Genomic DNA, 15,392 nt, shown 5'->3' on the forward strand with positions numbered 1-15,392 from the left:
GACATTTATGCAGGTGTGTATACCTTTATCAAAACTGATCAAACTCTATATTTAAACTATGTACATTTTATTATAATAAAATTATACTTCATTAATATACAGTTTTTAAAAATCAAAGTAGGCAGTAAAGGGTACCATTGGATTTGAATGTGGTGATTTTTAAAAATATTTATTTTTATTGATTTTAGAGAGGAAGTGAGAGAGAGAGATAGAAACATCAATGATGAGAGAGAATCATTGATTGGCTGCCTCCTGCCCGCCCCCTGCTGGGGGTTGAGCCCACAACTCAGGCATGTGCCCTGACCAGGAATCAAATTGTGACCTCCTGGTTCATAGGTCAACGCTCAACCACGAGCAACACCGGCTGGGCAGAATGTGGTGATGTTTTAATCCTGAATGAAAGATTACTCTCTTCTTTTTAAATATTGAATATCCATGTCATTCCAAAGAAGTACATTAAGTTCTTTTGTAATGCTGACATTTATTCCTTCTACTCAGGATTTAGTATTGCCATTTTACTGATGACTTTTAGCCACAGTAAGATAGGCATTTCTGTGATAGACATTCCACTTTAAATGCCTGTTCTTTTTCTAGTGTTTAAACTGAGGAAAAATAAAGCAGGAAACTTATCCATTACATCTTCACAGGGTTCTTAATGACTTGTAAAGCACAATTTGGAATTGAAAGTACTATTTTATAATATCCTTCCTTAGGGAAGGCTAATAGCAAAATAAGTAACTTTTGTAGGAAAAGTAGAATAAAATTTGTCTTGAACAATCACAAAATGACCCTTAATGTCACTTTATAAAATCAGTTATAAGTACCATCAGAGGTAATAGGATTGCACATGTAACATTGAAAAATATTCTATGCACTACTTTTGTAGGAAGGAATTATATAATGTTTGGATTAATGTATAGAGCCAGGTTGTGGTCAGGAGTATTTCTCTTTTCTATCTAGAGTCACTGACTTGCAAAGGAAAAAAAAAAATCTATCGAAATCATGTGGGAACTTAAAAAATAACAGTTTGGTAAGATGGATAAAAACTTGAAATGACAGAAAGTTGATAATAAAATATAGCTCAGATTTATGTATAAATAGCTGAGGAAAAAAGACTGGAAAAGGAGACCGTATAATAGAGGCAAAATATTAATATAAAAATTTTCATGGTCTTGGGGGAGGGGCGAAGCAAGTGGGGCTAAAGAAAGAGACATAAATTAAGAAAATATATAATTTCACTTAGCTATTCCAGATGTTTTAAAAATTAATTAAAATTTTAGAAACATTAGAAAATATATTTTCAGTTGATGTCTTAAAGAAAAATTTTAAACTATCAGATTGCTTGCTTTTTAATGAAAGAGCAGAAATGCTTCATTATAAGATATCTCAATCCTCCCCCAAGGAGTGGGTGGGGGTGTGTGCAATAAATAAATCCTTCATGAATAAATGGTGTATCAATTCTAGCTCACTTTTGTTCTGACTGCAATGTCACAGATAACCACTAGGGGGAGGTAATTCCACCGGCAGCTGTTCTCTGGCCACAAACGTTTTATTCCCTGGAAGAGTACTTGTATAATTAGGTAAAATTAAGTGGGAGCTACAGCAAGTAGAATGGATCACTATTGTGTATTGAAATGATTTCATGCTTTACTGTAATTCTACGTATAATTTTTAATGTACAGACTAATAACTTGGCCACCAGCTTCTTCAATGAGCATGGAGTTTCATCATTGCTCAATGATTGCTATTTTATACCTCTGCTTCTTTAAACATGCTAGGTGGAACCAGTTTTATGTCTTTTTCATGAAGAAATTATTTTTATTTGCTATAGGTCCCCTACCATTTCATTAAAATAGAGGATAAATGTGAAAATATGTTCTCACATATTTATTTCAATAAATTTTTGTATTATTTGGAGCTGTAAGAGAAATGAAAATGCTAGTTCAAATTTATAATATTAAATGTATTTTCTGAAATTTAGATTAAAGTTGCAAGACTTTTACCCAAGTGGATTTTTACTAATTTGAAGTAAGAACTTTTTTTTATTTACTGTCATAAGGAATGAAAAATACAAAGATTTGTTGTTATAATTCATTGTATGGATAGTCCATTGTTGGATGATTAAAGGAGTAGTTGCATTAAAATATTTAAATGTAGCTTTAGAATTTATTACTTGTGTTTTCCATTGTACTTCAAATTATGGTAACATAACTTTGTGAGATAATAAAATATTTCAATGTCTTCTAATAATTTGATAATTGATATTTCCTATGTATTTTCCATAATTCTAATGGATGCTAATCACTTCATTTTACTCACTTGGATGAATGGAAGAATTAACTTTTTAGGGGAGGAAAACTTTTTCTCTTCCCTCTTGGGTTCTGTAACTGAGCTGGGCAAATTAAACTGACAATGGAGATTAAAGGGTGATAAAGGTTTGTTTCATATGTATATGGGAGTCTGAAAAGAAAGGAGCTGGCTTGTTTAATTGTTCAAATTAAAGGCTTATATACATACCTACCTTAGTGGTGAGGGGGTGGGGAGTGAGGAAAGTTTTCCATAGGAAAAACAAATAGGTTTCTTTAGGAAAGACAAATAAGTTTTTAAAAGAACAAACAGGAGGTAAGGTTCGTCTGTACAGCTATGAGCTTTCTGTCTCCTTCAGAGCTATAAAATTCCCCTGGAGAAGGGATTTATGGTAGCCTCATTGTCCAGAAGTTGCTGCTCTTAGTCAGATAAGGGAAGCTCTGGTTCCCCCCAGCCCCCGTCCCCCCCTCACATGGCATCTGTTGAATCTCAAAATGTCTTCAACTTAAAATAATCTTTATACCAACTCTGGGGCTCTGAGTGGGTTCCCACAGCTTTATATTTTAAGAAAATCTTTGTATTTAAAACTTTTTGGTTATATTTTATGTGCTTTGGGAAAGATTTTATGATGAAAACAGGTTAAATATTAATGTGGTTACACCTAATTTATTTTTCCTACTGCATAAATGTCGCTGGCTAATATGTTTTGCTTTCACATCCCCAAATGTATAATGTCAATAGACACTTTAAAAATAATTGGTACTGAAATGGTGATTCAGATGTTATTTCCCCTTCTAGCTTCTAATATTGTTTTAATACCTATTGGTAAATACCATTTAAGTACTTCTGGTCTGTAATTATTCTATGCAAAATAATGTTTTATCTTAATATCAGATTTAGAATTTTGCTGATTCTTTTATAATACTTAACTGATATTTCATTTCCACTTTAACTGAAGGGTTGACACTGACATAAATGAGACTGTCTTTGTTCAGGTACTTATGGCTATCAGCCTCATTACTTTTCAGTTATGCTTTATATGTAAATAGTGTAAATTGTTATCCTAAATAGCACCTTACTGATAGAGTTCTTATTGTATTTTTTTAAATGTTTGCTTTTAGGGTTATCAACTAATCAATATCCACGAGCATCTATAGGCCAACCATCACCGTTCTTCAAAAATAATTGTAAGTATACCCATACACATATCTCAGGACTCTTATTTTGCAATAATATCAACCATTATATTTAAAGTATTCCTATTATTTTGCTAACGTAGACCTATTTTTGAACCAGTAAAACATTTGCCATTAATGATTTACAACATTTGAAGGATATTATTTAATGCAACTCAAAAAATCTCAGGCTCATTTATTACCAAATAATGTGTTAAACAGACACCCATGCCAAAGCATTTAGCCACTATTCTGACTTTATATGAAATAAATATAAAATAAGATAGCATAAATAAGAACAATTAAGTTAATGAAGACAAAATATGAATGTTCAGTTTTCTCCTTCAGAAACAAACTCATATCCAAGATTGGGGCATAGGAAATCCAGCTATTGTTTTTCTATTATAAATTTTAGAAAGCAAAGCTCTTAAACTAGTCTTCATAAATGGTCCTAAAAAATCTCAGAAGAAGTAGGAGGGAAGACTTAGAACACTGTTTCTCAAAAAGAGGTTATCAAGTTATAAATGCTGAACAACACTGATCCAGAGAATTGACAACTTTGCATTCTGTAGGCTTCCTGAGCATGATATTACAAGTTAGGCAAGGTGGGTCAAAATGGAATCCCAGATGGCACTAGGAATACTTAATTAAATCCTTGATTGTTCTTAGAGTCATATACATATATTTATTTTTATTTTTTTAATATATATTTTATTGATTTTTACAGAGAGGAAGGGAGAGAGAGAGATAGAGAGTCAGAAACATCGATGAGAGAGGAACATCGATCAGCTGCCTCCTGCACACCCCCCATTGGGGATGTGCCCGCAACCAAGGTACATGCCCTTGACCGGAATCGAACCTGGGACCTTTCAGTCCTCAGGCCAACGCTCTATCCACTGAGCCAAACCAGTTAGGGCCATATACATATATTTAATACTACAGAATGTTTTTAGAATGATAGTGCTGAGAAAAGAACTGATAAGATCATAGAGGTTAATTTATTTTGACAGTAAAATTTTAACAGGTTCTTTTAGTACAAAATTAATATATACTCATTATATAAAAGATAAAATAATACAAAAATAAAGGGGAAAGTGGAAGTCTATCAAAATTGAAGAGAGGTTAGGGATGCAATAGCCTTGGGAATGTCTGTTATACACATTATTAATGATCAAAAAAGAAAAGAAAGTGATTTTACATCAAGACAGTTGCATCAAATTGGCTGCCTTATAATGTAGCCATTATAATGTTAGGATGGCCAACATCAAATTGTCCTGCTATGTTGTTTATTGACTCACCATTTAAGATGATGACAAAGGTTACACTTCCTTTGTTTAATATGTATTGAAAAAGTTCATGACGCTATAGGCAGCTTTCCATGGGGGGGGGGGGGGGGAAGAATTTCAGAAAGTGTAAAATGTACAATTTTAAGGAACCCCAGTAGCTGTTCTGAGCATGCACAGGAAGCCACTCGTAATAAGTCTATGAAGATCTGAGTTTGCCTGCAGATGTTTTCACTGCATTTGTGAAACCGGTTAACGTGGACATGAAGGTAAGTTCACACTCAGGCTTCAAACAGTGTTCATACAAGGCCATCCCACTTATATCAATGGCATAGTAATCCCTGCCTGGTAGTAAAAACCAAGGTCAGCTTTAGTAGAATATGAAAACCAATTTCATCTTTAGTATCTTCCTTTCAGCACTATCTATCCTTACCATCTTATCTCCATAATGATTGCTCCTTGCTCTTCTCCCAGGCTTGTGCACCCCTCTTTACACACAGGCCTGTTGACACCTTGCTCTTATCCACCTGCTAATTGGAGAATATTTGATACACAAATTAATCCCAAGGGGGAAAATACCTAACAAGCCTATCCCATCCAGAGATAGAGACACATTTTAACATTGAAAATGTGGCTCCAGCCATTGAATTCCCGGATGGGCTGAAAGAAAAAATATGCCCCAAATATCATCATGTAAGTTTGTAAGGCTGTTCTTTCTTCACTTCTCCACAAGGCTGGCATCTCCAGGGCATTTTAGTGACATGAAAAATTTACGCACAGTGTATACTTAATTAGAAACTGGTTATTTATGGTGAATAATTACTAATGGCATTGAATGTGTTCATTTTCACTGTACCAAGAGCTTTATTATAATGGCTATACATCTACACCTGAAATTCTTCAAGTGTTTAAAATGTGGGTCCCTGGTGATTTCTGTGGGTATTTTAAACTATGTAAGATTCAATTGATCATAAAAAATAAAAGTCAGTTGACCTGGTTGGTTTTTAGCTATCACTCAAACTTAGTAATATCTTCCCTTAAGCTCTAATAATGTTACCTATGCTACTATGATATATATATATATATATATATATATATATATATATATATATATATGGTGTGTGTGAGTGATATCCCCATAAAGTAATAACTTAGTTAATGCATTCAGAGTCTCCTGTGAAAATGATCACTTGGACAGCTGTGCTCCTCCTGAGCTGGATAAGGTTTGTAATATCAGTAAGTATTAAAGGTAAACATTAATTTTTTCCCCTGTAAAATCCTATGTAAAGCTTCTTCACAGAGAGGGCGGATGTAATGAATAAATGGTGTACATACATCGCCTTTACAATGTCATGGCAGGATTTATACTTGTCACTCTCTTAACACCTATATTAATAAAATTTTATTTTTCTATTTTTTATTTATGTGGCTTTGTGTTACTACAAATAAATACAGCTTTACTTAACAGGATTGTGTTTCAATATGAGTTCTCTGATATATACCTGAGTATATCAGAGTTCTTTGCTCTAGGTTACTAAATTAGTTTAAGACATAGACTCTAACAAAAATCAAATATTACCTGCATTGATAGACTTTTCCCTTATTGCACTTTGCAGTGCATTTTAGTTAATTTCTTTCTTCACAAATATTTTAATTCTTGGATTTAATAAAAAGTAAATATATTTTATTGCAGTTCAACTCTTTGTTTGGTTAAAGTAAATAATACATAATCAAAGCTCACAAAAGGTGTACAGAATTTGTGTTAAATAATATCATAGTGTGTCCTGTGCAGCATATATGCCGTTTATATCACCTATAGGAACTAACAGAGTGTCTTGCACATAATACATATTTAATAACACATTCAATATTAGTTCAATAAGAACTATGAACTAAAAATGATAAAATAATTGCACCTCTAGAAGAAAGGTACCCAGTCTGGCACGCTTTTTAGTAAATGAATATATACACACATTTAAAGCATTGAATAATCTGAAACTTAATAAGATAATTTCACAATTTTTTACTTTTATTAATATTCTAAAAATTTAAGTGGTCCTATAATAATCAATTGAACTCTAAAACATGGCATTAACTAAGTACCTAAAGACACTTTTATTGGATTTAATAATCTAATTGAGCCAACTAATAACTTGAAAACTATATGCTGTACATATTTTTCACTCTGAGTAGCTTGCACTAAAATCCAACAAGGCTGACAATATAGTTTAGAAGGCACACATTCTAAGATATTTCAACTTTTCAAAATAAGTGAAAATTACTTTATTTTGGAAAGGTAATTAGTCAAATAGTTACAAAGTAGAGTTACGTGTTCATCCATACTAGGTAACAGTAAAATAATTGTATGCGTATGTTTTTTTTTTTTGTTTTTAACCATATGCCTTTAAAAATATGCTTATACTTTTAAATTATACTTTTCAAAACATTTATATCACCTTAAATATAAAATATGGGTATTACTTAAGTAACTGCAGCAAGTAAATCAGCAAGTCGTATAGTGATCAAAGAGTATGGCATAAACAATATTGTTTTTATTTCACTCTTTAAAAATATTTATTAGTCTTAACTTTAGTACATATTGCTCTAATTAAAAAAAAAAAAAATAGCCCAGCCCTGGCTGATGTGGCTCAGTTGGTTGGAGCATTCCCCAGTACACCGATAGGTCACGGGTTCAGTTCCTGGTCAGGCCACATGCTTAGGTTGTGGTTTCGATATCTGGTTGGGGTGTGTACAGGAGGCAACCTATCGATATTTCATTCTCATATCAATATTTCCCTCTGTCTCTCTGTCTGTCCGTCTCTCCCTACTCTCTCTCAAAAAAAAAAAAATCAATGAATATGTCCTCGGGTCAGGATAAAAAAATAGCCCATATCTTTTAAATAAAATACAGATATTTTAATGGCTTGGAAAATTTTACATGTTGTGTGAAATGAATATTTCCCTATTCTATCTCATTTTACTCTTATTTAAAAATTATTTTCCCCTACCAAAATTAAACATATGGCCCAGACAGGTAATACATTGCATATATGAGCTTGCTAACATGGCTTTATGAATTATTTCCGCTTTGTATATTTAGGTAGGGTTGTTTATTTAGCTTCCTCAAAACTATCTTTACTTATATCTTTAGAGATACTAATATATTAATATGAAAATCAAATCATATAATTGTGATATGTTCGTTAAAAGTAAACATCAATTAACATCTATATATAAGTAATTGCATTCCACTTAGTATTCTCATAGACTTCATAGGGTTTAGATTATATGAGAACATGTTATCAATGTGTTGAAAGTTTCTTAGCATCACTGGTAATGACACTGTCATTTAATTAGTCGATCAAGCCAGAAACTGTCAGTCATCCTTGAACATCTTTCTATCCCTTATGCCCCCAAACCAAATTCATCACTAACTTCTGCCAGCTTTACTTCCTAAACATTTTCACTCCATTTCCACTCTCTTCATACCAGTTTGGCTTTTTTCAGAGCACTGAAACAGCCTTCTAACTAATTGTCCCAATTACACATGTGCACTCTCATATTTATTTTCCCAATTCTTATTGGTTTTAGAATAAATACCAAGACCTTTATCATGTTTTATGAAAGGCAGCATGATCTGGCCCCTATCTACCTCTTCAGTAGCATAGTTTCCCCTCACACCCCACATGAATGCTTCAGCTACACTATCTACTTTCAGTTCCTTGAACACATCATGCTCTCTCCTCTGTTTCGAATACTTCCTTGCATTTCTTACCTCTCCTGACACTCACATCACCAGTGTACTCCTATTAAGCCTCCAGAGCACAACCTAAAATATATTTCTCCTGGGAACAGGGACACCTTTCTAACCACCCTGTCCCCCCAAACCTCCAAGACTAGGTCAACTTCCTTTGTTATATGCCCTCATAGATAACACTGTGTAACTTTTCTCATAGCACTTACCGCAGTTTATAATTATACATTTATGTTTGTGATTAGTTGGGGATTGCCACCTCCTCCACTAGATGTGAACTCCATGAGATTAGGGACAGTATTTACTTTTGCTTAATATTGCATTCTTAGCATCTAGCTGCACATTGCCTAGCATATGGTTCAGTAAATATTCATTTCACTGAATAACTGAATAAACAAATAGGTACTATTAAAAAGTCATTTCTGTGACTTTTTGAGGTGGTTAATATGTGGTTGTTCAATTGCAGAGGATATTTTTCTACGCCCCGCCAAGTGGTAGCTGTAAATATTGCAGCCTGCTCAAAAATTTGAGGCCTGAGTTACTAAGACCTTAACAAAGGGTTGCAGATGTGAGCTATCAACTAACTGTGACAGCAGTAAAAGTATTGTCATGAATTTAAATGTAACATTAGCTAAGCAAGCAGTTGACACTTATGAATGCCTAGTTTGAATTGTCGAGCAGTCCAACAGGGATTTTGAATAGGTTTTTCTTGCCCTGTTTCGTGCACCAAGAACTTCATAGTCAGGTAACCAAATCATATCACTGCTATGCATTATTAAACAAGCAAATTCAAAATTGTGAAAACTGAATTATAGCACAATCTATAAATTATTTATGATCATTGCTAAAGGGGCTTATGTTTCATGCTTTAAAAATAGAATATATATAATATAGTGTAAATATATGACTATATGGACTACATAGCGTAGACATGAATATAATTGAAATGTGATGTTAATGAATGAATACATTACTAAGTGATAACAACTTTAGCTCATATTTCCTCTTGGCAAAAACAAAAAGATGAATGAATCTTTCTTATTTCTGCTTTAATATGATGATATTGTACTTTATTTTTTAAACTTATTTTTATTAATTTCAGAGAGGAAGGAAGAGGGAGAGAGAGATAGAAACATCAATGATGAGAGAGAATTATTGATTGGCTGCCTCCTGCACCCCCCCCATGGGGATCGAGCCAGCAACCCAGGCATGTGCCCTTGACCGAAATCGAACCTGGGACCCTTTAGTCTGCAGGTCGATGCTCTATCCACTGAGCCAAACCAGCTAGAGCTGTACTTTATTTTTAATACAATGAATTACACTGTTATTTTGCAGTGACCCAGATGTGTCCTAAATCACATATATCTTCCACAACTTACATTTTAATATCCTGGTCATATTTCTATTTTTATTACCTGTTAAATATTGACAAACAATTTTAAGACAACACAGTGAGTGCTAGAAAAATGTTCCTCAAACCTATTGTGTATAGAATCATCTGAGGATACTGTTCAGATGTTGATATTAATTCAGTAGGTCCAGGGATGGGCCGGAGACTCTGTGTTATTAACTAGCTCCCAGGTGATGTTAGGCTGCCAGCCCATGGAGTACACTTGGAGTAGCAAGGTAAAAAAGCAGAGATTGACAAACTTTCTGTAAAGAGCCAGATAGTAAATATTTTGATGTTGTGGACCATGTAGTCTTTCCCAACTACTTAGCTTTTAACTTGTAGCATGAAGTCAGCCATAGGCAACATATATCAGTAAATGAATGGGTGTGGCTGAGTTCCAAGAATTTTATAAACACTGAAATTCAAGCTTCATACAATTTTTACATAGTATGATATATTATTCATCTTTTGATTTTGGCCACTCATATAAAAATGTAAACACCATTAGCTCATATGCCATACAAAGACAGTCTGGAGTTTGCTGACCATTATGCTAGAGCAGTGGTCAGCAAACTCATTAGTCAACAGAGCGGCAAACGGCGAGTCGCAAGCCGCATGTGGCTCGCGAGTCGCAAGCCGCATGTGGCTCGCGAGTCGCAGTTTGCCAACCACTGTGCTAGAGCATAAAATATCAATGGATAACTTTGCCAGAAGCGGGATGTGTGTGATGGGAGAAGTAGGCTCTGAGGGAAAGATTGCAGTTGAGCTAGGGCTTGAGGAAGTAAAGCTTTTCTGAACAGGGAAGTGGCAAATAGTGAAAAAGGTATAGGCAAAAAGCAGCAACTTAGTGTTTTCCAAACTGAAAGCGTAGGAATGTGGTATAAGAACTAGCCTTTCTGTTATGAGTTTATTCATATTCAGGGAGAAATTTTACCCTGATAAATATATGTCGCTATTTTTATCAAATATTTTAGACTTTGAGAGCATAAATAATATTTTATATACCTACATACCATAGACATTTACATTTATAAGACAATATTGACATAGAAAATAAAATGTGTTTAAAAAAGAAAAGAACTAGCCTTTCCGGGTTGAGAAGGCTTGAATGAAATGGGGATTCCTTATATGCATATTTAAATGGTTTCAAATTTTAATGAGTTGTGGTGTCAGTTGAGCATACATATGAGAATTGGGGGGTGCTTCCACATTTCTGCTGAGAGGCAGAAAGAGAATAAAAATTATTGGGGGCAGGACAGGAAAAATACATTTGAAAGGTCAGGACTCTCTGCAAGTGACTGCAGACTGTTCTGTGAAAACTTTGTGGAAGCATTTATATCAATGATCAGGGTTTGAAATTCATTGATGAGAAGTGAGATGAGTATCACAGAGCTAGGCAGAGCAAGGCAATCAAGCCACTTGTCCCTTGTTACAAAGCACACAGCAGCCTAAAAAGGAAACTAAGAACTGAGGATTGAAGATTAAAAAGATAGTCTCTACAAATGTTTCAGCATCTGACAGACTTTGCTGATGAGCTATGGAGAAGGCATACATGCTGAGGAGTAAAATGAGCATAGGATTTTTTATAGAAGATGGTTCTATTATTTCTCTGGAAGTGGCATTGGAGTGAGATGATGGAATATTATAAAAAACACCAGAGTTGGGAATTATGAAAGAAGGAATATCAAATACAAATTTAACTCAATCTCAATACTTTTTGGAATGTTCTACTAATTCTCTTCACATTTTTCAACTCATCCTTTAAAAAGGACTTTGCCTAGTTCTTTTTGAGTAATGTATGTGTCATTGGAATGCTGAAAATGAACTAAGATTTTTTGAGAACTTATACACAAGGGATTTCAGGAATTTTTTTTAGTTCTCCGAACAATCTAATAAATGGGAACTTATTGCCACCACCTATTTACCCAGATCTCCCCCCAAATAGGGAATGCATCTACCAGTAGCTGTGCTTTATTTTTTTTAAGTAAATCTTTATTCAGATTATTACAATTGTTTCTCCTTTTTTCCCCCCATAGCTCCCCTCCACCCGGTTCCCACTCCACCTTCTGCCCTTACCTGCCCCCCCCACTGTCCTCATCCATAGATGTATAATTTTTGTCCAGTCTGTTCCTGAACACCCCCCCCATACCCTTTCCCCCTGAGAATTATCAGTCCACTCCCTTTCTATGCCCCTGATTCTACTATATTCACCAGATTATTCTGTTCCTCAGGTTTTTAATTCACTTGATTTTTAGGTTCACTTGTTGATAGATATGTATTTGTTGTTCATAATTTTTCTCTTTACTTTTTTCTTCTTCCTCCTCTTCTTAAAGAATACCCTTCAGCATTTCATGTAATCCTGGTTTGGTGGTGATGAACTCCTTTAGCTTTTTCTTATCTGTGAAGCTCTTTATCTGCCCTTCAATTCTGAATGATAGCTTTGCTGGGTAGAGTAATCTTGGTTGTAGGTTCTTGCTATTCATCACTTTGAAAATTTCTTGCCACTCCCATCTGGCCTGCATAGTTTCTGTTGAGAAATCAGCTGACAATCATATGGGTACTCCCTTGTAGGTAATTAACTGTTTTTCTCTTGCTGCTTTTAAAATTCTCTCTTTGTCTTTTGCTCTTGGCATTTTAATTATGATGTGTCTTGGTGTGGTCCTCTTTGGATTCCTTTTGTTTGGGGTTCTTTGTGCTTCCTGGACTTGTAAGTCTATTTCTTTCACCAGGTGGGGGAAGTTTTCGGTCATTATTTCTTCAAATAGGTTTTCAGTATCTTGCTCTCTCTCTTCTTCTGGCACCCCCATAATTCTGATGTTGGTACACTTGAAGTTGTCCCAGAGTCTTCTTACACTATCTTCAACTTTTTGGATTTTTTTTTTCTTTTTGCTTTATCGGTTGAGTGTTTTTTGCTTCTTTGTATTTCAATTCTTTGACTTGATTCTTGTGTTCCTATAGTCTGTTTTGGGGTCTCTGTATAATATTTTTTATTTCAGTCAGTGTATGTTTAATTTCTAGTTGGTCCTTTTTCATATCTTCAAGGGTCTCATTATATTTATCGGCCTTTTCTAGGATATTCTTGAAAAGCCTTATAACCGTGGTTTTGAATTCTATATCCAGTCATTTGTTTTCCTCCATTTCTTTCGTTTGTGATCTGTTCCTTTGACGCCGCATTTTCACTGATTCCCTGAGTTGGTAGGGTAGATTTGTGTGCTAGGTTTCCTATATGGCCCAGTGGGTCTGCTTCCCCAGTTAACCTGAGGTGGACACTCTTGGTGCACCCCTTTGTGGACTGTGTGTACAGCCTTGTTGTAGTTAAGTCTTGATTGTTGTTGGTATCACTGGGAGGAATAGACCTCCAGGCCAGTTGGCTGCAAGGATCAGCTGTGTCTACGCTGGGAGAAGTTTGGTGCTGGAGACAGCCTTATAGGATTAGACTTGCCAAATTGCAATAGCCTCTGTGCTCAGCTTGGATGGGGTGGAGTCTCAGGGCGGAGCAGACAGTCTTGGCTTCCAGTCAGTTTTGCCCTTGTGCGCACGCGCACCTTCAGACCTCTGCCTTCCCCAGCTCCCGAGTCTCCGCCCGAGAGTCCAGATTCCCCCCACAAGAGCATGGGTCCCCAGGGGTTCGCCTGGAACTGGGGTTCAGTGCAGTCAGAACTGGGGCTCAGTGCATTCAGGAGCCTCTGACTCCCTTCCACTAGGGAAAGCCTGTGGCAACCTCCGCAGCCTTTGTGCACACTGGCATGCCGGGGCTTCCCCAGGTCTCCCCCGGTCTCCGAGTCTCCAGGTGCCTTTATCTCTACCTGACAGACCAGACTCCCCCTGTATGAGCCTGGGTCCACAGGGTTTCGCCCGGGACTGGGGTTCAGTACAGTCAGAACTGGGGTTCAGTGCGGTCGGGGGCTTCCTTCCCCCTTCCGCAAGAGAAAGTCAGCCAGGCTCTCAGCCACCCTTCCTCTCTGCATGCACAAAGACCCTTTGCCGTACCTCCAATTCTCTGTGAGCTTTCCTCTTTCCTTCTAGTTGTAGAATTTCCACTCAGCCAGCTTTCCTGTGGTTCTGGATGGTGTCCGTTCTGTCTTTTAGTTGTAGTTTTGAAACTGTTGTGTGAGGCAGCAGTTTAGGTGCTTACCTATGCCGCCATCTTGGTTTCTCCCCAGTAGCTGTGCTTTAGTCATAGCCCACAGGTAAAAAAAAAAAATGGGAGGGAGAACAAAGGGAGAGTTTCCACTTTTTCACAATAGAAGGAAAGCTAAAAGTTTGGTCAGAACATTTTAGGTGATTTTTACATACTGACGAGCTATGAGAGGAAAAGCAGCATGATTTTATTCATGGAAATTAGGAAGAATAGCAAATGTAGACATAGGAAATTATAAGCTTTGTTTTGTTTTGTTTTGTTTTGTTTTGTTTTGTTTTGTTTTGTTTTTACTATTCAAAGGACTTGTGACCAGGTTTCTTATTAAATGAGGAGACATGATGTATATAGTTATAATATAAACTATCATTTATTGAACATCTACTCAATGCTAGGCAATGTGCTGAAAATTATACAAATTAATTCCATTTAATTTTTACATTCCAAATGAAAGTGGTTATAATTACCCATACTTAAAATGTGAGGCCTCCAGGGTTTAAGTGAATTATCCAGGTTCTCTGGGTCCTATGGGCTTGCCAAAGAAAAACTACTGTTGTGTAAATCTTGTAATATTAAGTACCTAGTACATATCAGATGCTAAACAAAAGTTAGCTATTGTTTTCTTGCTATTATTGCCACTAACATTGTTGTCATTTACTTAACTCCTCAAAGCCTTATTTATAACAACCATAACATGGAAGTCAGTACAAAATAAATTTGTCAGAGGGATTGCATGAAGCAACCCACTTTAACTTTCTGGCATATAGATGCCACTTAGTAAATGTCAAAACCCTATAAATTTTCTCTTTTTAAAAAAATATATAATTTTTATTGATTTCAGAGAGGAAGGGAGAGGGAGAGAGAGGTAGAAACATCAATGATGAGAGAGAATCATTGATCCGCTGCCTCCTGCACACCCCCTACTGGGGATCAAGCCCATAGCGCATGCATGTGCCCTTGACTAGAATCGAACCAGGACACTTCAGTCTACAGGCCAATGCTCTATCCACTGAGCCATGCCAGCTACGGCTAAATTTTCTCTTGAAGAATGCTTTTTATTTTCAAATAAGGTAAAATAAGCCTGGCTGGTGTGGCTCAGTGGTTGAGTGTCGACCTATAAACCAGGAGGTGATGGTTTGATTCTCTGTCAGGGCACATGCCCGAGTTTGCAGGATCGATCCCCACTAGGGGGCTTGCAGGAGGCAGCCGATCAATGATTCTCATCATTGATGTTTCTATCTCTCCCTCTTCCTTCTTCTCTGAAATCAATAAAAATATTTTTAAGTAAGGCAAAATGAATTTTGATACTTTCTATTATTTAGTGGCATGCCTCTGCGTAATGAAT

The 15,392-nt window shown here is 35.8% G+C and overlaps 1 protein-coding gene across 1 annotated transcript in view; it reads left to right on the plus strand.

Moving 5' to 3' along the window:
* Nucleotides 1-15,392, plus strand: part of HTR2C (5-hydroxytryptamine receptor 2C) — a 369,035-nt gene that overhangs the window by 19,778 nt on the left and 333,865 nt on the right. The window contains exon 2 of the mRNA XM_080652579.1: nucleotides 3,429-3,494. The gene's annotated coding sequence lies outside the window, so the exon portion shown is untranslated. The remainder of the gene's footprint in view (nucleotides 1-3,428; nucleotides 3,495-15,392) is intronic.

This window comes from Plecotus auritus, assembly GCF_963455305.1.
Source record: "Plecotus auritus genome assembly, chromosome: X".
Lineage (NCBI taxonomy): Eukaryota > Metazoa > Chordata > Mammalia > Chiroptera > Vespertilionidae > Plecotus > Plecotus auritus.